The 23309-nt window shown below is 37.8% G+C and overlaps 1 protein-coding gene and 1 long non-coding RNA gene across 2 annotated transcripts in view; one reads left to right on the top strand and one right to left on the bottom strand.

The window, feature by feature from the left end:
* LOC140713467 (uncharacterized) overlaps positions 1-17655 on the bottom strand; it is a 47775-nt gene extending 30120 nt beyond the window's left edge. The window contains exon 1 of the long non-coding RNA XR_012095550.1: positions 17517-17655. This is a non-coding gene — a long non-coding RNA (uncharacterized lncRNA). The remainder of the gene's footprint in view (positions 1-17516) is intronic.
* The window catches only part of KCNMB2 (potassium calcium-activated channel subfamily M regulatory beta subunit 2), a 308021-nt gene that overhangs the window by 246468 nt on the left and 38244 nt on the right, over positions 1-23309 (top strand). The window lies entirely within an intron of this gene.

The following is a 23309-nucleotide window of genomic DNA, read 5'->3' as shown; positions in this document are numbered from 1 at the left end:
TTCTAAGTCCCTAATTTAGAACTCAAGAATCTATATGCTACAAAATGTAGGAGATGCAAGCTCTTAAACTATTCTAAGTTATTTACATTATTTATAGGGCTTCCTTGGCACCAGAGTCATCCTATCAAACATTTTCCGGGCAATTCTGACAGCACAGATTTTTTAAGGGGGTATCTAATTTAATATTTCTCAAGAGTCTTTCACCGTAGAATCCAAGCAATTTGACCTGACCTGGTTTTTCTTAGACCTGTAGCCATCCAAAGAGAATCATTATTCCTGTTAACTGATTTTTTAAAATATATCTTTAAGTATAACCCTTCAGTGAGTCAGAGTAGGATTTAGAATTTAAAATACATTTTCCTTTATCTGTTTAATGTCTTTTGCATTGTAAAAGTCTGCTTTTACTATTGGCTCCATTTGCTTCTAAGTGGACTTTTACCTGAAGCCTTAAAAAAAAACTATCCAAGAAACCCAAAAAGTATCCACTCTTAATGTTGGCATCTGGCCCAGAATATCTCTGACAAATGCTAATATTCAATGATTTCTCTGAATTATGTCTCAAATCCCTTCAGTCAGGCTAATGCTGTTAATTTAGCATGCTAGGAATCAGGCAGAAATACGGCCAAAAGTCTTAAATGAAAAAGAATTAAAGATGAAAAAATATTTTTAAAAATCTAATAAACAGCTAAAGAGATAATAAACATCATTATTAATCAAAGAAATGAAAATGTTCAATAAGATACCATCACACACTCACTAAAATAACTAGAATGAAAATTTAGGCAATGCTAATTTTTTGAAAGATTTAGAGTAACTGTTAACTATTGTGCTCAATAAGTTATAATATAAATTTGACAATCACATAGGAGAACTTTTTGGCAGTTTCTAATAATACAATTTAAAATACACATATTCTACATCCTATGAATTTACATGATGAAATATTATACAGTAATAACAATAATTGGTAATTGCCATACAGAATGACATTGAGGAATATTAAAATATAAAACTACAAACATAATATTTCAAATATAACATTACAAATAACATTATAAGACAGAAAAACTGCATATTGACTGATTCAAATTTTGCAAAATTTAAAAACCATGAAATGAATATATAATATTTAAAAAGCAGAATAGTGGTTATCCCTGGAAAGGAAGTAGAGAATGGAAGGTGAATAAAAAGGGGTTCTGTGATTCTGCTACAATTCTGTTTCTTGACTTGGATGCTGGTTTTACATGTGTGTTTGGTTTGTAAAAATTTATTCAACTGCACACTATGGTTTATAGAATTTTCTCTTTTAAAGTATATGCGCATATAAAGTTAAAACATTGGCATGTTAGGTATATTAGGATATACAAAAAAGCATATTCATTTGTATACATATAAATCAACAGCTATGTGTAAATAAATAGCTACTAATAATGTCAGGCCTATTATTTTAATTAATCTTCACAAGAAATTTTAAAGGTTGCATTACCAGTCTCATTTTAGAGACAAGAGTATTAAGACTTTAAAAAGTTAATTGACTTGCGCCCAATGTAATACTGGTAGCAAAAGAACAGAAATGGAATTCAGACTCAGTCATCCCTATCTCCAGAGTTTCTTACCACAATTGCACTAAGCAATAAAAGACATGAATAAATCAAAGGAAGTTTTGTCCTATTGGCAAAAAGAAAGGGCTGAATGACTCACTTTCAGGCTGAGAACACTGAGTTCAGTATGCTGGTTTCCTTCAGGAAAAGAATTTTACACATATTATGAGTTCAGAGTGTCTGTGGACAAATTTAATTATAGTTCACCCAATAACCACCACAGTTGGATAGAATAGGTCTAGTGAACCATATTTTCTTGGCCACAAAATACCTCCCTTACCAATTTGCTATAACACTTAACATTTCCACAATTAATCATTAGCTCCCCTTTGGGATGCAGTAGTAGTTTATCCATTGTTTTAGAGATGGAGCTCCATGGGGAAATGGAATAGGGTGAGGAAGAAACAAGTTACAAAAACGTAGTTGGATCCTAACACCATAAGAAGGTTTGTGCCCAAGATGCCCAACTCTATAGAAATGCAGCCTATAGAAATCATTAACAAGGATCAATGGAGGACTTTCATTTTGCCTTCCCATTTGATGCTTAATCTTTCTGCCCTCAGCTTTACTAGATTTGCCATGAGCATTACTGAATATTCATTTAAGAAATAAACAAAATGTAAAATAGAAATTACATTTAACCAAAGATAGATTATAAGTCAAAGAAGTTGCAGGAACAGACCTTGATTGCAACTTTCCAAAGTAGAACATAAGAAAACTTTTCAGGTGAAAGGAAACTTAGACTCATCTTTTTCAATCCCACATGTTACATATAAGGAATAGGAGACCAGGAGGCAAAAGGACCCCAGTCACAGATGAGTTAATAGCAGAGCTAGTGCTCTTCCCATGGTTCACTCTTTTCTTCATGCCTTTCTCCATAAAAAATTAAAGATCACATCTATGAATGTCTGCCAAATACATTTAACTGTGTGAACCTTTACACTGATTTTATCTTTCAAATCTAATATATATGTAACTCATTCTTAAGTGGTAATAGCATATACTTACTGCTTCCCATCTTACTAACATTTTTCACACATTAACTCACATATATATATCATATATATTCAGGTATTAACATATATATGTATTAACTCACATATATTCATGTTACATATAGTAGGTACTGTTACATATGCACATATATGGTATAAAATTATTGCATTGTAACATCACAAAGTATACCACATATGTTAACTCAATCTTCACAAGAACTGTATGAAGTATATACTGTTATTATCATGCTAATTTTACAGAAGAAAAGACAAATGTAAAAAAGTATTAGAAATTGTCCAAGACCACTTAGATAATATGGAGCAAACCCTAGGTTTGGGTCCATCTGTCCATATTCTTACCATTATATTTTATTCTCTTGTCCTTTTCTCAGCCTGCCACAGTCTTCTATCATCCCTCATTTTCCCTCTCTCTCTAAATTTTGTGTCATGAAGAATTAATGGAAGAAATAAGCTGAATGTTGCCATCATCACTTAACAACCATTATTTCTTTGATAAGGGTTTTGGTACTTAATTTGCCTAGCAAAGATGTACTGGTTGAGGGAACATTGGTTTTGAAGTTGTACAAGCTTGGATTGAAATTTTATCTTCACCAATGAACAGCTATGTGACCTGAGAAAATTAGTTTTCTGAATATCAGTTTTCTCTTTGGGTAAATAGAGTTCTCATAATAGTTACTGTCAGAATTAAATGACATAATGCATACAAATGCAGTATGTACATAGGTCTAGAGAAGTATCTCACATCTTCATGTCTATTGTTGTCATCTCTAATTCTTCTCCATAAAGAGCTCTTATAGTTTAAATCCCTTGAATATCAATTGAGATAGAAGCAAGAGTTAAACCACATTCACCATGAAGGAAAGGGTGGTTTCAACATAAATCTGTCATTTATACTGATCTAGGAGGAACACGTGAGTCATGAGCAGGTTTCCTCACACCAGTTGGGTACGTGTGATGCCCAATAGAGTGAATGTTTAACAATTAAGCTGGTTTTAAATGTGTAGCATGGAAGGAATCAAACTGAATGTCGGTTGTGATTATTCCCTTGTACAGTGCATTAAAGGTAAATTATCAAATAGTGAATGAATTAAGATTATGTAAAAATGTGTTTTCCATTTCTTCAGAGAGCTTTTGGGTTCTTTGGAAAAAAATCAAACAGAAGGGCTTTATGTATTAGTATGGCCAAATTTTGAAAAAAAAAATCTGCTATTTCCCCCAAATGGAGGAAACTAACATTTACTGAGTACCTACTGAATACCATATATATTATTTCAAATAACTGTCACATAGAAATCCTATGACATCTGCTATTACTCTAATTTTCTTGATGAGGAAAATGAAACTCAGGGAATTTAACAATGTATTTCTGTCATATAATCACTAAATAATGGAGCTGGCATTGCACTCTGAATCCAATTTAAAAGTTCTTTCAACTAAACCCTGAGATGGTCATTTCTGACAGCTGTGATGACCACAGAAGTGATGCAATGCAAAACTTATTTTATTATTTATGAACGTGCATAGCAATCTTATATTAAAGACACCCATCCACACTTGCCTGACCTCCTTGTCTACTCCTCTAGACCAAAGTTCTATAAGAGTAGAGGCATTGTCTGATATGTTTATCAATATGTTCCCAACACTCAACTTGGTGCCTGCCACCTAACTACAAGTTCAGTAAATATTTGTTGGATAAAGAAGTGAATGCTGAATTGATTAAAAGAATACAGATTAGCTCCACACTCATATTTTCACAGATGGTGAAACTGGGGGAATAGCGGGTGTTTTGTCTGCAGTTTACTACTGCTCGGTGACAGAGTGAAGATTAGAAACTCAAAGCTCTGAATAAAAGCCCATTGTTGAGTTTAATGAACCAGGTCAACAGCAGGCTAAAGGACAGGTCCATTATTTAACTTAAGCTGCTGTCCTCCCGAAACAGATGTCAATGTGTCATGATTACATGAACAACAGTTGTTTTACATAACACATGACGGAGGTCACAAGTGACCACCACACCATTGCCAGTCAGAGGAGTCCATACATGGTTGCCCCAGCTACTGAAAAGCAGGTTGCAAGACAACCAAATAGAGCCCTCCAGTGATCCCCACCACTGCCAAGCCATAGGAACACCAAATTGAAAGACTATCCACACAAGAAAATGACTTCATAAGGAGCAAAAATCAGATGAGCAATCACAGTACCAGGTGTTAACATCATAGCAAGGAAAGACACATTGAAAAGGGTAGGAAAAACAGTCTTGAACTGCCCACATTGCCACCTCCATCCCCCAACAGAAGCTGCATGGCACAGAGACAGAATCTGTGTACCTGGAAGAGAGTATAGCGATTGTGGGACTTTGCATTGACATTCACAGCTGCCCTGTCACAGTGGAAAACATGGGGGCAGAACTCAGCTGGCACCACCAGATGGAACATTTAGACAAGCCCTAGCCAGAGAGGAATTGTCTACCTCAGTGGTCAGAGCCTGAGTTCCAGCTTGCCCCACCACTTTGGGAAAAAGTGCTCTAGGGTCCTAAATAAACTTGAAAGGCAGTCTAGGCCACAAGGACTGCAATTCCTGGGCAAGTCCTGATGCTGTGCTGAGCTCATAACCAGTGCACTTGGTGGGCACACAACCCAGTGAGACACCATCCGGGGCAACTAAGGGAGTACTTGCATCACCCCTCCCCCAAACCAGGGCAGTGCAGCTTGCAGCTCCAGGAGAGACTCCTTTCCTCTGCTTGAGGAGAGGCCGGGGGAGAGTAAAGGGAACTTTGTCTTGAAACGTGGATACCAGCTCAACCACAGTGGAATATGGCACCAGGCAAAGTCCTAAGGACTCTATTCCAGGCCCTTGCTTATGGATGACATTTCTAGATACACTGTGGGCCAGAAGGGAACCCAATGCCTTCAAGGGAAGAACCTAGTCCAGGTAGGATTTATCACCTGCTGACTAAAGAGTCCTTGGGCCTCGAATAAACATCAGTGATTGCCAGGCAGTACTTATCATGGGGCTTAAGTGAGACCCAGGGTCATGCTGGCTTTTAGTGTGACCCAGCACATTCTCAGCTGTGGTGGCCATAGAGAGAGACTTCTTCTGTTGGGGAAAGGAGAGGGAAGACTAAAGGGCACTTGGTCTTGCAGCTTGGGTACCAACTTGGCCACAGTAGAGTAGGGCACCAAGCAGGCTTCTGGGGTCCCCAGTTCCAGATCTTGGTTCCTGAAAGGCATTTCCAGACTCACCCTGGGTTGGAGGGGTGATCACTGCCATGAAAAGAGATGCAGGCCTAGCTGGGTTCACTATCTGCTGCCTGAAGGGATTTTGTCCTTGAATGAATATCAGCAGTAGCCAGACAGTGGTCACTGTGCGCCTTGGGTAAGAAATAGTGCTGTGTCGACTTTGGATCCAACCCAGTGCAGTCCCAGTGGTGGTGGCCACAGAGGTGCTTATGTCACCCCTCCAACAGCTCCAGGCAAATTGGCACAAAGAGAGAAACTTCATTTGTTCAGGGAAAAGTAAAGGAAAAGAAGAAGAGTCTCTGCCTGGTCATCCAGGGAATTCTACTGCATCTTAGCAAGACAATCAAGGCAGTAGCTCTACAAGTCTGCAAAAGCCACAGTGTTACTGGGCTTGAGGTACCCCATAATGCAGATACAGCTGCAGTGACCAAAGATTTAGATCACAACACTTCATACCTCTTGAATACCTGGAAAGCCTTCCCAAGGACAGATACAAACTACCCCAGACTGCAAAGACTATGATAAATAGCTAACTCTTCAATGCCCAGACATTGCTGACCATCCGCAAGCATCAAGATCATCCAGGAAAACATGACCTCACAAAATGAACTAAATAAGGCATAAGTGGCCAATCCCAGAATGACAGACACATGTGACCTTTCAGACAGAAAATTCAACATAGCTATTTTAAGGAAGCTCAGTGGAATTCAAGACAACACAGAGAAGGAATTAAAAATCCTACCAGCTAAATTTAACAAAGAGATTGAAATAATTTTTAAAAATTAAGTAGAAATTCTAGAGTTGAAAAATTTAACTGACATACTGAAGAATGTATCAGTCTTCCAACAGCTGAACTAATGAAGCAGAAGAAATCATTAGTGAGCTTGGAAACAGGCTATTTGAAAACAGTCGGAGGAGACAAAAGAAAAAAGAATAAAAAACAATGAACCACACCGACAGGATCTGGAAAATAGCCTCAAAAGGGCAAATCTAAGAGTTATTGGCCTTAAAGTGGAGGCAGAGAAAGAGATAGAGTAGAAAGGGTATTCAAAGGGATAATAACGAGAAAATCTCAAACCTAGAGAAAGATATCAAATAGTCAAGTACAGGAAAGTTATAGAACACCAAACAGATTTAACCAAAAGAAGACCACCTCAAAGCATTTACCAATCAAACTCCCAAAGTTCAGGAATAAAGAAAGGATATTAAAAGAAGCAAGAGAAAAGAAGTAAATAACATACAAACAAGTTCCAGTATATCTGGCAGCAGACATCTCAGTAGAAACCTCTCAGGCCAGGAGAGGGTGGCATGACATATTTAAAGGGCTAAAAGAAAAGAAAAGACAAAAAACTTTCCTTGTAAAATAGTGTACCCAGCAAAAATATCTTTCAAACATGAAGGAGAAAATATTTTCCCATACAAAGAAAAGCTGAGGGATTTCATCAACACCAGACCTGTCCTATGAGAAATGCACTTCTTCAGCCTGAAAGAAAAGGATGTTAAGCAAGAAAAATCATCTGAAGGTACAAATGAAAACAGCAAGTACACAGACAAACTCAGAATATTATAACATTGTAATTGTGGTATACAAAGTACTCATATCTTGAGTAGAAAGACTAAAAGATAAACCTATCAAAAATAAGAATTGCAACATCTTTTCAAGACATAGTATAATAAGGAATAAACAGAAATGACTAAAAGTTTAAAAGTGGGATGAATTGAGTTAAAATGTCAAATTTGTATTAGTTTTCCTCTTTGCTTATTTGTCTGCTTGTTGTTTTTGTTCGTTTTTGAAATCAGTGCTGTCATCAGCTTAAAATAATGGGTTAGAAGATGTTGTTTGCAAGCCTCATGGTAACCTCAAATCAAAAAACCTACAACACATGCAAAAAAATTAAAAGCAAGAAATTAAAATATACCATTAGAAAAAAAATTACCTTCACGGAAAGGAAGATGGGAAGAAAAGAAGGAAGAAAGAGAAGACTGCAAAACAACCAGAAAGCACATAATAAAATCGCAAGAGTACATCTTTACTTGTCAATAATAACATTGGATGGAAATAAACTAAAGTCTTCAATTAAAAGACACAGAGTGGCTGAATGGATTAAAAAAAAAAAAAAAAAAAAGACCAAATGGTCTGTTGCCTACAAGGAACACACTTTGCCTATGTATACCCATAGGCTAAAAATAAAGAAGTAGAAAAAGATATTCCATGCAAATGAAAACCAAAAAAGAGCAGGAGTAGCTATATTTACGTGGTATGAAAGAGATTTCAAGACAAAACTAGTGATGGACTAAGAGTTCCAGATGGGGAAGTGCCACTGCCAAGCCTGCAGCCTGATGCCCTCTCAGTAGTACCTGCATTGGGTGCCGCAGTACCTGTCTGAGCACTGGGCACACCCATGCTCCCACCCAGCCCTCCCATCTTGGCTGGTGCTTGGAGCTTGCACTGCCACTGCTGCCCTTTCTCTCAGGCCAGACAGCCGAGTAAACAGCCACAAGCTACATCGACAGTGCCCATGTTCTGCTGCTGAGCCACCATGGAGTCACTCAGCCGTTGGAGCCTAAATGTACACAATCCTGCTCTCAGACATACCACCATTAGATTTAATGGTCAGCTTTCATCAATACTAATTTTCAGCTATGGAAGCAAATATATACGGCCCTACTCTGGGACACACCTCCACTGGATTTAATAGACATTCCTCACTAACACTTTCAGCTGTGGAATTGCAGACAGTTGATGACAAAGGAATGACATTGCAAATGAATATCAAGTGAGGGGAGCAGAATGATGCCCAAGGGTAAATGTTCTAAAACATGACAAGAATTTTCTCTCAGTGATGACATGGCAGATAAATAAACTAGGAAAAAAAATGATAAGATAAAGTTTCTCTAACCAAGACCTCAAAGCTGGACTAGAGTGTTGGAGGGAAGAAAGTGAGAGAGCAAGCCATCAAACAGAAGCTGCTCTTCACCATGGGGGTCAATGGAGAGTAGAAGGACTCAGATACAGATGCCTCCAGCCCAGTCTCTGTTATGGGACTGCAAGGCTGATACACTCCCTGAAGCACCATGGCATGAGGTGGAGGTTCCTATAGCCAAGAAGAAAGAGAAGCAGGTTCTGAGAAGAGGATTAAGAAGGAACCTGTCATCCTGAAGTCCAGCCTGCTATTTGGCATGGGGCTATCTGGGATCCAAGCCAGTTACCTCATCTCTGAACACCAGCAGGTGGCTCTTCTCATGCAGATGACAGCAAAGGAGTCTGAAAACAGCCCAGAGGACAAAACACCAAATCACCCCTCCCAGTCTACAGTGTGTTGGAAGGGAATAGCTAACTCTGCCTCAAAAAACAAAGATAAAGGGAACAAGAGAAATGAACAAGGAGAGACCTTTCTGCACTGAGCTGCCTTCCGAAGGGATATCCAGAACATCAAAGGGCTCATATGTGAGTGAATGAACATCAACACCAAGGACTTCACAGGCTGGACAGTGCCGCATGAAACATTTAACCAGGGATATTACAAGGTTGCAAAGGAGCCACTGGCCCCAGGTACAGAGGTGAACACCAAAGGCCTGGACGGTAATACGCCTTTGCAGAACACCACCAACAACAGGCATGACAAGGTTGGCATCTTCCCTTGGCCCTTCACATGTCTGCCCTGTCCTGATGTCTGGGTCATTCTGTAGCTTCATGTTCCCCTATCCTAACTAGTCTCATGGTGCTGGGCCAGTAAGTAAGTCTCATGGTGCTGGGCTGAGGAAGTACGTTTTTGCCTCCCAGACCTCAAAGGCCAGCTGTCCCCTCTATCTGCCCCCAGTTTTCTCACCTTGGATCAACATCTGAACAGCCTCTCATAGTATTCACAACAAGCACCATCTAAAAAAAGGCTTGTATCCATGAGACATGTAGGTCTGGTTGTGTTTTATCAGGCGAAGGATTATACCAAGTGGAAGGAGGGCTGCAGGGGTTGCTACTGGTCCCTCTCTTTGTTACTGTGGGACTGTTAGACCTGCAAGGCAGATCCATCCAAGTCTGGAATGAGGAAATACCATTCCACAGGTATAGCCAGTGCATAGGATGATAGAATCAAGATTAGACAAAATGACCATTATAACCAGCCCAGGAGCAGTGAGCACTAAGAGGACTCAGCCTTCATGGGGAAGTGACTTCTACCAGGTCTGAAGCAAGGAATAACATGATGTATTCAAAACCCTCTGTCCTGCTGGAAAGGAGGGCTGGTAGTCACAGGTGGGAAGGTCTTAAGCCATCACCAGAGCTCTGTGAAGAGCCCCCTGGCCATAGACAGTATAGTTGGAGTGTGGTAAGGACAAGGCCAGGGGGACAAATGAGGCCACATTTACTTGCATCCATCATACTTTATGGCAAGTCATGCCATGCCATTGTGGGAGATGCTGGAATCCACAGCACCTAGGGTGTAAAAAGCATTTGCGAAATGACAAGTCACTGTGGGGGACGGAGGGGACTCTGAATTAAAGATTTCCGTGACAATCAGGGAAATCTGAACTGATTCCATATTTGATGTTAAAAAAAATTCCCATTAAATTTTTAGGTAAGATAATGGCATTATGGTTTGTTTTGTTTGTTTTTATAAGGACCCCTCCATAGAAATGTACTGAAAAAGTCTATGCAATGTGATTTGCTAAACAAAACCCAGAAAGCAGACAGGTGTGAGTGGAATGGCACTGGCTGTGGGCTGACAGGTGATGCAGCTGGGGCAGGGGGCATCCTTTGAGTTTTTATATTTTTGTAACTATCACTTTTAAACTTTTTATTATTGAGAATGTCAAAGACTCTGTAAACATGGTGAGGTAAATAAGATAATGGTCCCCAAGTGCCTATGTCACGACCCTGGAAGCTATGGGTATGTGACTTCACATGGGAGATTATCCAGGATTATCTGGGCTGGCCTAGGGTAATCACATGGGTCCTTGAAGTTTAAGAGCTTTTCCTGGCTGAGCCACAGCAATACCAGAAGAAGCTGAAGACATTAGAGCCTGAGGTCCTTCCTCAGGCTTCTTCTAGTATCTGGCCTTGCTGGCCTTGGAGTAGGAGGCCGAGGAATGTGGTGACCTCTAGGGGCTGGGAACAGGAACCTCAGTCCCGCTCCTGCCAGCACCTTGACATTAGCCCAGTTAGGGAGGCAGATTTTGGACCTCTGACTTCCAGAATTGTAGCCTAAGAGTGCAGTGATTTGTTGTAAGTTGCAATAGAAAACTCACACACATAAAAACTATGTGCTGATTAAACAACATAAACTATAATATAATAAATAAAAATAGATTATGTGTATGACAAGACTCTATATTAAACCTCATTACAGATTCTTTTAATGCACTAATCTCAGACTGAAATAAAGTTGAGATTAAATTTAATATTTGTACTTGAGTTATGTGTATCGCTGTCCTGGGTGTATGAAACACAGTTTGCTGATGATAAACAGCTGGACAGAGCTCTGGAAATGTCATCATGGGTGTTCCTGCCACTTATATTACCACTCTTATGCTTGTAAACCCAAACAAGGAAGATACTATCTTACATTATAATGTAAATGAAAATGAAAAATAAACCAGCTTACAAAACTTGGAAAAAGAAGAAAATGTATAAAAAGAGACAAAGAAGGTCATTATGTAATGATAAAGGGGTTAATTCATCAAGAGGATATAATAATTATAAATATATATGCACCCAACACTGGAGCCTCTAGATATAAAAAGCAAATATTATTAGAGCCAAAGCAAGAGATAAATCCCAAGACAATAATAGCTTCAACACCCCACTTTCAGTATTGGACAGATCATCCAGACAGAAATCAGCAAAGAAATACTGGATTTAATCTGCACTATCGCATAAATTGACCTAATAGATATTTACAGAACATTTCTTCCAATGGCTGCAGAATGCACATCTTTCTCCTTGGCACATAGATCATTCTCAACGATAAACCATATGTTATGCCACAAATAAGTCTTTAAATATTCAAAAAAAATTGAAATAATATCAAATATCTTTTCTGACCACAATGGAATAAAACTAGAAATCAATATCAAGAGGAATTTCAGAGACTATACAAATGTATGGAAATTAAACAATATGCTCCTGAATGACCAGAGGGTCAATGAATAAATTAAGAAGAAAATTAAAAATTTTATTGAAATAAAAATGGAAATACAATATACCCAAACCTATGGGATACAGTGAAAGCAATAGTAAGAGGAAAGTTTATCGCAGTAGACACCTACATCAAAAAAGTAGAAAAACTTCAAATAAACAACCTAATGATGCACCTCAAAGAATTAAAAAAGCAGAAGCAAACCAAATCCATAATTAGTCAAAGAAAAGACATAACAAAGATTAGAGCAGAAATAAAGAAATTGAAATGAAGGAAAACAACACAAAAGATCAATGAAACAAAAAGTTGGTTTTTTGAAAAGATGAAGTTGAAAAACCATTAGCCAGGCTAAGGAAACAAGACTCAAATAAATAAAACCAGAGAAGAAAAAGGAGGCAGTACACCTGATACTACAGAAATGCAAAAGATCATTAGAGACTACTATGAGCAACTATATGGCAATAAATTGGAAAACTTAGAAGAAATAGATAAATTCCTAGACACATACAATCCACTAAAATTGAACCAGAAAGGGACTCAAAACCTGAGTAGACCAACAATAAGTAATGAGATCAAAGCCCTAGTAAAAAGTTCCTGCAAAGAAAAGCCCAGGACCCGATGGATTCATTGCTGAATTTTACCAAACAGTTAAAGAACAACTAATACCAATCCTACTCAAACTATTCAAAAAAATAGAGCAGTACAGAACACTTCCCAACTCTTTCTATTAGACCATTATTACCCAGATACAAAAACCAAAGATATCAAAAAAAGAAAATGACAGACCAATATCCCTGATGAATATTGATGCAAAAATCCTCAACAAAATAACAGATCAAACTCAACAACACATTAAAAAGATAATTCATCATGACCAAGTGAGATTTATCCCAGAGATGCATGGATGGTTCAACATATGCAAATCAATCAATCTGATACATCATATAAACAAAATGAAGGACAAAAACCATATGATCATTTCAATTGATGTTGAAAAAGCATTTAATTCTCTGAAGAATGTCAATGGTAGTTTAATAGGAATAGCATTGAATCTATAAATTACTTTGGGCAGTATGGCCTTTTTCACGATATTGATTCTTCCTGTCCATGAGCATGGAATATTTTTCCATTTGTTTGTGTCTCTGTGATTTCCTTGGGCAGTGGTTTGTAGTTTTCCTTGAGGAGGTCCTTCACTTCCCTTCTTAGCTGTATTCCTAGGCATTTTATTCACTTTATAGCAAGCGTGAATGTGAGTTCATTTATGATTTGGCTCTCTGCTTGCCTGTTGTTGGTGTACAGGAATGCTTGTGACTTTTGCACATTGATTTTTTATCTTGAGACCTTGCTGAAGTTGCTTATCAGCTTAAGAAGTTTTTGGGTTGAGATGATGGGGTTTTCTAGATATAGGATCATGTCATGTGCAAACAAAGACAATTTGACTTCCTCTCTTTCTATTTGAATATGGTTTATTTCTTTCTCTTGCCTGATTGCCCCGGCCAGAATTTCCATACTATGTTGAATAGGAGTAATGAGAGAGGGCATCCTTGTCTTGTGCTGGTTTTCAAGGGGAATGCTTCCAGCTTTTGCCCATTTAGTATGATATTGGCTGTGAGTTTGTCATAAATGGCTTTTATTATTTTGAGGTATGTTCCTTCAATACTTAGTTTATTAAGAGTTTTTAACATGAAGGGATGTTGAATTTTATCAAAAGCCTTTTCTGCATCTATTGAGATAATTATGTGGGTTTTTTTTTTTTTTAGATCCGTTTATGTGATGACTTATGTTTATTGATTTGTGTATGTTGCACCAGCCTTGTATCCCGGGGTTGAAGCCAACTTAATTGTGGTGGATAAGCTTTCTGATATTCTGCTATATTCGGTTTGCCAATATTTTATTGAGAATTTTTGCATGTATGTTCATCAGTGATATTGGGATATAGGTTTTCTTTTTTTGTTGTATCTCTGTCAGGTTTTGGTATGAGGATGATGCTGGCCTTATAGAATGTGTTAGGGAGAAGTCTCTCCTTTTCAATTTTTTGGAATAGTTTCAGAAGAAAGCGTATCAACTTTGTACTTCTGGTAGAATTCGGCTGTAAATCCATCTGGTCCTCGGTTTTTTGGGTTTTTGTTTTGTTGTTGTTGTTGTTGTTGTTGTTTGTTTGGTAGGCTCATTGCAGCACTATTCACAATAGCAAAGACACAGAATCAACCCAAATGCCCATCAATGATAGACTGGATAAAGAAAATGTGGTACATATACACCATGGAATACTACGCATCCATAAAAAGTAACAAGATCATGTTCCTTGCAGGGACATAGATGGAGCTGGATGCCATTATCCTAAACAAACTAATGCAGTAACAGAAAACCAAACACTGCATGTTCTCACTTATAAGTGAGAGCTGAACAATGGGAACACATAGACACAGGGAGGGGAACTACACACACCGGGGTCTGTCAGGGAGTGAGGGGAGGGGAGGGAGAGCATTAGGAAAAATAGATAATACATGCTGGGCTTAATTACTAGGTGGTAGGTTGATAGGTGCAGCTAACCATCATGGCACATGTTTACCTATGTAACAAACCTGCACATCCTGTACTTGTACCCCATAACTTAAAAATTAAAATTAAAAAAGAAAAAGCAAAAATAAATTAAAATAAACAATGTGATGTTAGTCACTGACTCAAAAAGAAAGCACTTAATAAAATACAATATCCTTTGATGATTAAAAAACTCTCAAAAAACTAGGCATAGAAGGAACATATCTCAACATAAGAAAGGCCATATATGACATACCCATAGCTGATATCATACTGAATGGGAAAAAAGTGAAAGCCTTTTCTCTGAGATCTGGAACACACCAAGGATGCCTACTTTCACCACTGTTATTCAACATAGTACTGGAAGCCCTAGCTAGAGCAATCAGACAAGGGAGAGAAATAAAAGACATCCAAATTGGAAAGGAAGAAGTCAAATTATCCTTGTTTGAAGACTACATAATCTTATAAAAACCCTAAAGACTTCCCCAAAAACCTATTAGAACTGATAAACAAATTCAGTAAAGTTGCAGGATACAAAAATCAACACACAAAAATAGTACAATTTCTATATGCCAACAGCAAACAATCTGAAAAAGAAATTAAGAAAGTAATTCCACTTACAATAACTACAAATAAAATAAAATATCTGGAAATAAACTTAACCAAAGAGGTGAAAGAACTCTACAATGAAAACTATAAAACAATGATGCAAAAAAATTGAAGAGTTCACAGAAAATGAAAAGATATTCCATAGTCATGGATTGGGAGAATCAATATTGTTAAAATGTCCATACTACCCAAAGCAATCTACAGATTTAATGCAATCCCTATCAAAATACCAATGACATTCTTCACAGAAATAGAAAAATGATCCCATGATTTATATGGAACCACAAAAGACCTAGAGTAGCCAAAGCCATACTGACCAAAAAGAGCACAACGGGAGGAATCATATTATCTGACATCAAATTATGTTATACAGCTATAGTAACCAAAACAGCATGGCACTGGAAGAAAAAGAGACAAATAGACCAATGAGACAAAATAAGAACCCAGAAATAAATCTACACATCTACATTAAACTCATTTTCAACAAAGGTAGCAAGAACATACATTGGGGGAAAAGATAGTCTTCTTAATAAATGGTGCTGGGAAAACTAAGTATCTATGTGCTGAAGAATGAAACCAGACTCCATCTCTTGCCATGTGCAAAAAACAAATCAAAATGGATTACAAACTTAAATCTAAGATCTCAAACCATGAAACCACTGTAAGAAAACATTGAGGAAGCTCTCCAGGACATTGGTCTGGACAAAGATTTCTTGAACAATACCCCCAAAACACAGGAAAACAAAGCAAAAATCGACCAATGAGATCACATCAAGTTAAAAAGCTTCTGCATAGCAAAGAAAAGAATCAACAAAGTGAAGAGACAACCCACAGAATGGGAGAAAATATCTGCAATCTATCCATCTGACAAGCGATTAGTAACCAGAATATATAAGGAGCTCAAACAAATCTACAGGAAAAAAATCTAATAATCTGATTAAAGAATAGGCAAAAGTTCTGAATAGACATTTCTTGATAGAAGACATACAAATGGCAAACAAGTATATGAAAAAGTGCTCATCATCACTGGTCATCAAAGAAATGCAAATTAAAACTACAATGAGATATCATCTCACCCCAAATTAAAATGGCTTTTATCCAAAAGACAGGGAATAACAAATGCTAGTAAGGATGTGGAGAAAAGGGAACCCTTGTACACTGTTGGAGGGAATGTAAATTAGTACAACCACTATGTAGAACAGTTTGGAGGTTCCTCAAAAAAATAAAAATAGAACTACCATATAATCCAGCAAATCCGCTGCTAGATAAACCCAAAAGAATGCAATTCAGTATATCAAAGAGATACCTGTACTACCATGCTTGTTGCAGCACTATTCACAATAGCCAAGATTTGGAAGCAACCTAAGTATCCATCAACAGATGAATACATAAAGAAAATGTGGCAAATATACACAATGAAGTACTATTCAGCCATAAAAAAACAGATCCTGCCATTTATTCCAACATAGATAGAACTGGAGGTCATTACATTAAGTGAAATAAGTCAGGCACAGAAAGAAAAAGTTTGCATGGTCTCACCCATTTGTGGAAGCTAAAAGTTAAAACAATTGAATTCATGGAGATACAGAGTAGAAGAATGGTTACCAGAGGCTGGAAGGAGAGTTGGAAATGGAATGAGGATGGTTAATGGATACAAAATATAGTTACATAGAATGAATAAGATCTAGTATTTAATAGCACAACAGGGTGACTGCAGTTTACAATAATTTATTGCACATTTTAAAATAACTAAAAGAGTAATAATTGGATGGTTTGTAACATGATGAAATGATAAATGCTCGAGGTGATGGATACTGCATTTACCCTGATATGATTATTACCCATTGGATGCCTGCATCAAAATAACTCATGTACCCCATAATACATGCAATACTATGCACCCATAAAAATTAAAAAGAAAGACAGAAAAGCAGTCTGCAATAAAAATCCAAAGAATATATTATCTCTTATTTCATTCTTCTCAAAAGACAATAGTGTTCTGCAATTCACTCTTCTTTTCCTCTACAGCTGGGCAGCAAGCAGGGCTATTCACTCAATCTTCTAGGCATCAAATTGGGAGAGAAAAGTATTTTTCATTCTTATTATGAAGCATTATCAAGAGACTATTCAGTGGTACTTACTATTTCCCAAAATTATACTGACATTTAAGAGGTAGGTAGAGAAATAAGAATCCACAAAAGAAATTGAAGGAGCAGCTAGATAATGAGAAGGAAAGTCGAGAGATCGTTGTCCTCTAAGTCAAGGTTGCAAAGCATTTACAACATTTCTCTTTATAGTAGAAGTAAATGAGCAACAATATCAAATTCAGCAAGCTGAGAGCTTAAGTAAATGTGGAGTGACAACTATTATACATACCTGCTGGGAAGTCATAGAAACCTTAGAAGGGAGCTGGTCTGGCGTAGTACCGATGTTGATTTGTTATTCTGACTCTTCCATGGACTGCACTCCTTAGAAGCAGGTCTGAATGTTTTGGTCCCACAGTACCTAGGACAGCACCTGGAATGTAAGAGGGACTTATAAATGTTTGGCAAATAAATGAACTAAAACAAAGTAAAGTATGTAGTGGATTTGGAGGGAAAATATCTCAATGACATTTAAAATAGATTGTAATAAGATGCACCAATATTTTCTTAATTAAATCACTAAGTCTAAAATTATCACCATATATTGAGCTTCTTCCCTGAAGGCCCTAAAGCCAAAACATCTCAATTCCTAAGGAGAACATATAATTTACCGCCTACAAAGATAAAGTCTCATACATTAGAAGCAACCCTAAGTTTCTGTGCTTAGAGTGACCTTTTGAGTTGCCAGAGTGATGTCATTAGTGTTACAGTTTTATGCAAGATTAGGCCTGTAATTATGTGTTAAATAGTTCCATGGGCTCCTGCTTGCTCATTTAATAAAGCAGAGTTCATTAAGATTATCCCAACTGCATAACTCAGGGTCACTGACACCAGAAAACTGCAACCACTTTGTTCTTTTCCTACCCCATATCTCACTTGCCCTTGCAGCTGTCACCTTGAGGCCTCAGCACTGGTAGGAAGTGAGAAGCCACTGCGAAGTGGCACCCAGCAGAAGCTTCTAGAAACAGAAAGAGTATCCATAAATAATAAAACTTAAATGAAATAAGAACCTGAGAGGTTATAGTCGTGTTTCTTGGCTGCCCATCACAATTACCTGGACAGCTTCCAAAAATACATTAATGCCAGAGACCCACCCCCAGAGGTTCTCATTGGTCTGGAGTGAGACCCAGGCATCAGTATTTTTTAAAAGTTCTTCCAGATAATTCTAATGTGTGGCCAGCATGTGTGGCCAGCATTCAGAGGCACTGTCTTTATGTTTTTCTCTCTCAGAATGGGTATCCGAACTTAATGCTAATGAGAAAGTACTTCAGATTTTATCACCCTATATCTCGGAAAACCACTTTTCCTCTATTGAGTGCCACTGACCCATAAGAGAAAAAAAAAAAGTCAATAGTCTAAATGTACAAGCACAAAGTGACTTAATTGAATTTTTTTACAAAAGGAAAAAATTCAATCCATTTGTTTTTAAGTTTAATAACGGAGTGAAAAAGAAGTAACCTATCGGTTAGTGTGTGCCACTAACCAATTATGTTATTATGTTATTATGTTCCATGGTCTACTTTAAACACTTTTACATGTATTGTTTTATTTAGTCTCCCAAGCAATGTAGAAAGGCAAATATTAGTATTCCCATTTTTACAGTCAAGGAAACAAAAACTCAGAGATGTTAAATTGACTTGTCCAAAGTCACAGAGTTGGCATATGGTGATGGCAGGAGGCAAACAAACAAATGGCCCCATCTGCTGCTCTCACTTATCTCTTTTCATCAGGCCATGCTGCCCTATCTAAAGAAAACCTTAGTGAATGATACTTCACCAAGCAATAGAAATTTTCTCTCCAAGCCAATGAAAGGGATAGATGGAACTGGACAATCAAGAGAAGGAAAGAAAAGAAGTAGAGTAAGAAGAATGAAATTCAGTGCAAGCTAAGAGAACGATCAGAAAGGAGACATCAACTGCACCCAGCAGATGAGTCACAGTGCATGAGGCCAAAGTCATACTGAATGGCCACATTTCCCAATAGCTACTTAGATGGTCAAGGCAGCAAATACAACCAGTGTGTTACCATGTGTCGTGGATTGTGCTGTAAGGGTGCAAAAGACACAGTCCTGCCCTACAGATGCTTATAACCTAGCATGGGAGGCAGATTTGCACACAAACAGGATAGATTTTGCCTTGCCTTAGCAGAAGTAAGTACCGAGAACTGGGAGTAGAGATGAAGAAGCTGTTCATATGGGTCAGAGAAGACTTAGATGGCTTCGAAACAGGGTAACTCATTCACCATGAAGACAGAAGGAATGGTCGAACTGAATCATGGAAATAGAAACTAGCAAGGTGTGTGTTTGAGAAATGGAAAGGGCTCTTTATAAATTTCTGAGACAGGGAAATGATCCCATTCTCACTGACTCCCTCCTTTTACTCAGGGCTGAGATTGTATCTTCTAGCTTTGAATTTTCACATCATACTCATCTGCAGTTATAGAGGAATGATCCTGCCAGGTTCACTCCAGTTCCTAGATCATTTAATAGTGGAATTAGATTCAGGTTTCCTCTCCTCACTGCCCACAGCTCTGTGCAGCCACTATACAACGCATATCTCTATTTTATGTTAGAATTCCAAATTACAAAATTGTATAAAGTACTTTCTTTTTTGGTCTCTATATCCCTATCCTGATCACAATTCAAATGAAAAGTTTCTTGTCCTATAAAATGAGCAAAATTGAATTAATTTCTTAAGGTGTTCAGAAGGGCTGTCTTCGAGCTGGGAAAGAACTTCCAAGCCAGCTTCCATTAACACATTTGGAATTCTGGGTGTTTCTTTGAAGCCCGGAAATTTTTTTTAACCTGCACAGAACCTTTACACTATTGCCTTTAAAGCAGCTACTTCCTTTTGTTTTAATTAACAATGACTTTAGCACGTTTTAAATAATGGTTTGTCTTTATGAAAGAAAACTAGGGTAGAAACACTCCAAACCCACTTTTTGGGATAAACTGAGAAGTCATTAAGTCCTTTCCAACAAGATTTAGACAGTTCATTAGAATAAATATATATTTCATCTCCCACTTTCTATATCATCTTAAAACAGAGCAAAGGTACAGTGCTGGAATAATGACACACAGTCTGAAAAATATTCTAAATGTACTGAAATCACTGCAGTGCCTTTCACTTTGTAGTTTCAAAACATTTATAATTTGTATGATGTGTCTATTAAATGCTGCCTAATAGCCAGGAACAGGACAGCACTCAGGAATTTATTGGTTTACCTAGACTCAAATTGTGACCAAACCCTGTGAAGGAATGACTAAAGCAATCAGAGGATTCCACTGGAGTCCAAGTTGAAATAACTTCTTGAAAGTTTAAGCCAATCCTCATTCTTATGAAGTAATTCATTCAATTTAGATTAAAAGTATTCTTATTTCCTGAAAGTTAACTGGTTTTAATAATGGATGTAGTCCCTATTCTATTTGATATTTTAGAGATGCTCAAAAAGAAACATAAATGACTTTAAACAACCCAGACCTAAGCCATTTAAACAGACAGCAGATTTAATTTCTATGTCTTTCTAAATCTAGAGTCTAGGATATCCATTCAGGTGAATCCTTTGATTCCTGCCATTATCCTAGAACAAGGGTAGATGTATGAATTCTTGCATCTATACTGGTTACCAAACTCCCAGCCTCTGTTCTACCTCCTACAGTCTCTGTTCCTCATAGCTCTGATGCTGACCCAAGGGTTATAAAAGGAGATCAATTCCCAGACCTAATCCCAGAAAGTAAATACACAACAACATAGTATATGCTTAGATCCATTCTTCAATTTATTGAATCACAAAATATTGGCGCTGAGAGGAATCTTAGAAGCTAACAGTTTCAAACTCTCCATGGTACAGAGTAAGCCCTAGAGATGTTAAGTGACTTTCTCAAGGTCACATAGCTAGTTAGTGACAAATTGGGCCCATAACCAACCACTTACTATGAGTGCATGCTCTGATCCCTTGCTACTCAGTGTTGTCTGCAGACCAGCAATATCAGCATCACTTGAAAGCTTGTTAGAAAGGCAGGCTCTCAGGCTCCACCCAAGACCCTCTAAAGCAAAATTTGAATTGTAACAATTTTTTTTTAAAACAGGATGTCCCTGTGTCATCCAGGCTGGAGTGGTGCAGTGACACAACCACGGCTCACTGCAGCCTGGAACTCCCAGGCTAAAGCCATCCTCCCACCTTAGCCTCCTGAGTAGCTGGCACTACAGGCACAAACTATGACACATGGCTAACTTTTTTATTTTTAATTTTATGTAGAGACGGGATCTTGCTATGTTGCCAGGTCTGGTCTCAAATTCCTGAACTCAAGTGATCCTCCCTACTAAGCCTCTCAAATTGCTGAGATTACAGGCATAAGCCACCACAACTGGCCCAAATCTTTAGCTCATTCATAGGCACATTACAGAGCTGAAGCCAAGCCAGGCACATTGGCAAGCACCTGTAGTCCCAACTACTGGGGAAGCTGAGGAGGTATGATTTATTTTATTTAGTTAGTTAGTTAGTTAGTTAGTTAGTTAGTTAGTTAGTTTTGAGATGGAGTCTCGCTCTGTCACCCAGGCTGGAGTGCAGTGGCGAGATCTCCACTTACTGCAAGCTCCGCCGCCCGGGTTCTTGCCATTCTCTTGCCTCAATCTCCCGAGGAGCTGGGACTACAGGCACCCACCACCACGCCCGGCTAACTTTTTCTATTTTTAGTAGAGACAGGGTTTCACCATGTTAGCCAGCATGGTCTCGGTCTCCTGACCTCATGATCCGCCCACCTCGGCCTCCCAAAGTGCTGCGATTACAGGCATGAGCCACCGGGCCTGGCCAGAGGTAGGATTTCTTGAACTCAGGAGTTTGAGGATGCAGTGAGCTATGATTGTGCATGGGAATAGCTGCTGCATTTCTGCCTGGGAAATGTAGCAAGTTCTCATCTCTAAAGAATATATTTTTAATTTAAAAACTAAAAGAATTGAAGGCAAGTAGATGTTGGTTTGAAGCATGGTTCTACCTCTTCCAGCTGTAAGCAAAAATCTCAAACTCCTGAAAGCATCATTTAGAATCTGGAAATGATATCACTACCCACCTTGCAGAGTTTTCATTGTATAAGCATAACATAGATATATGCATATGCATTTCATGAAATATGTATGTGCATAAATAATATATTCAAAGTGCATGGCATATAGTAGAGAATATGGTATACAGTAGCTAATGTTATTTCCCGTCTCATGCTTATCATTAGTATTGTGCTTAACCATACTGAAAGCCACTAATGACTATGCATCCATGAAGGAATCACCAGTCTTCCTTCCTTGGTTCTAATGTGTTAAATATCATTTTAACTTTTATATATGATTAAGACTTCCTTATTTAATGTTCATAACTCCCAAGAAAATTATTATTATGTGGAAAACAAATAATAATAGCTAACTACTTTTAGTGCTGTGCTTAGAGAGGAAAGAACATCTGCCAAAGCCAAGTCATAGTAACAATTAAAAAAAAAAAAACCCACAACATTCTTAATATATCTTGACTCTAGATCCTACAAACCTGGCTTCTCCAGAAGCCAGAGAGTATCAGCTGCCACTGATGCTGTAATTTTCTTAGGCAGAGACTCAACTGCCATGGGCAGATGCCACAACAGCGGCAAAAGTGGGGCACGGTTAAAAGATGACATTTCATCACCAACATGTCACACTTGTCAGCATTAAAAAACAAAAAACAAAAAAAAAACAGATTGAAAAGAAGAAGTCAAATTTTAGTATCCAAATCTGAACTAAAATTTTGGAAAAATACAGCATAGTAAAGAGTGTGAAACTGTACCAAAGTGATATTTTGAAGGAGATATTTTGGGGAAAATGTGACTTTAACATCAATTAGAAAACCATGTTTTCCTAAGGCAGTAATTCTCAGTCCCAGCAGTGCATTACAATCAGCTAAGGAAGCTTTAAAAAGATTGAATGCAAATTTCTGAGAGAGGACCAGGCTCCAGTGTTTTTTTAAAAAATTCCCAGTCAATTTTAATATGCAGCCGGGATTG

The sequence above is a fragment of the Chlorocebus sabaeus genome, chromosome 15, assembly GCF_047675955.1.
Source record: "Chlorocebus sabaeus isolate Y175 chromosome 15, mChlSab1.0.hap1, whole genome shotgun sequence".
In the NCBI taxonomy this organism is placed as follows: domain Eukaryota; kingdom Metazoa; phylum Chordata; class Mammalia; order Primates; family Cercopithecidae; genus Chlorocebus; species Chlorocebus sabaeus.
The sequence above is the reverse complement of the archived record's forward strand: the minus strand, read 5'-3'. Positions and strand labels throughout refer to the sequence as shown.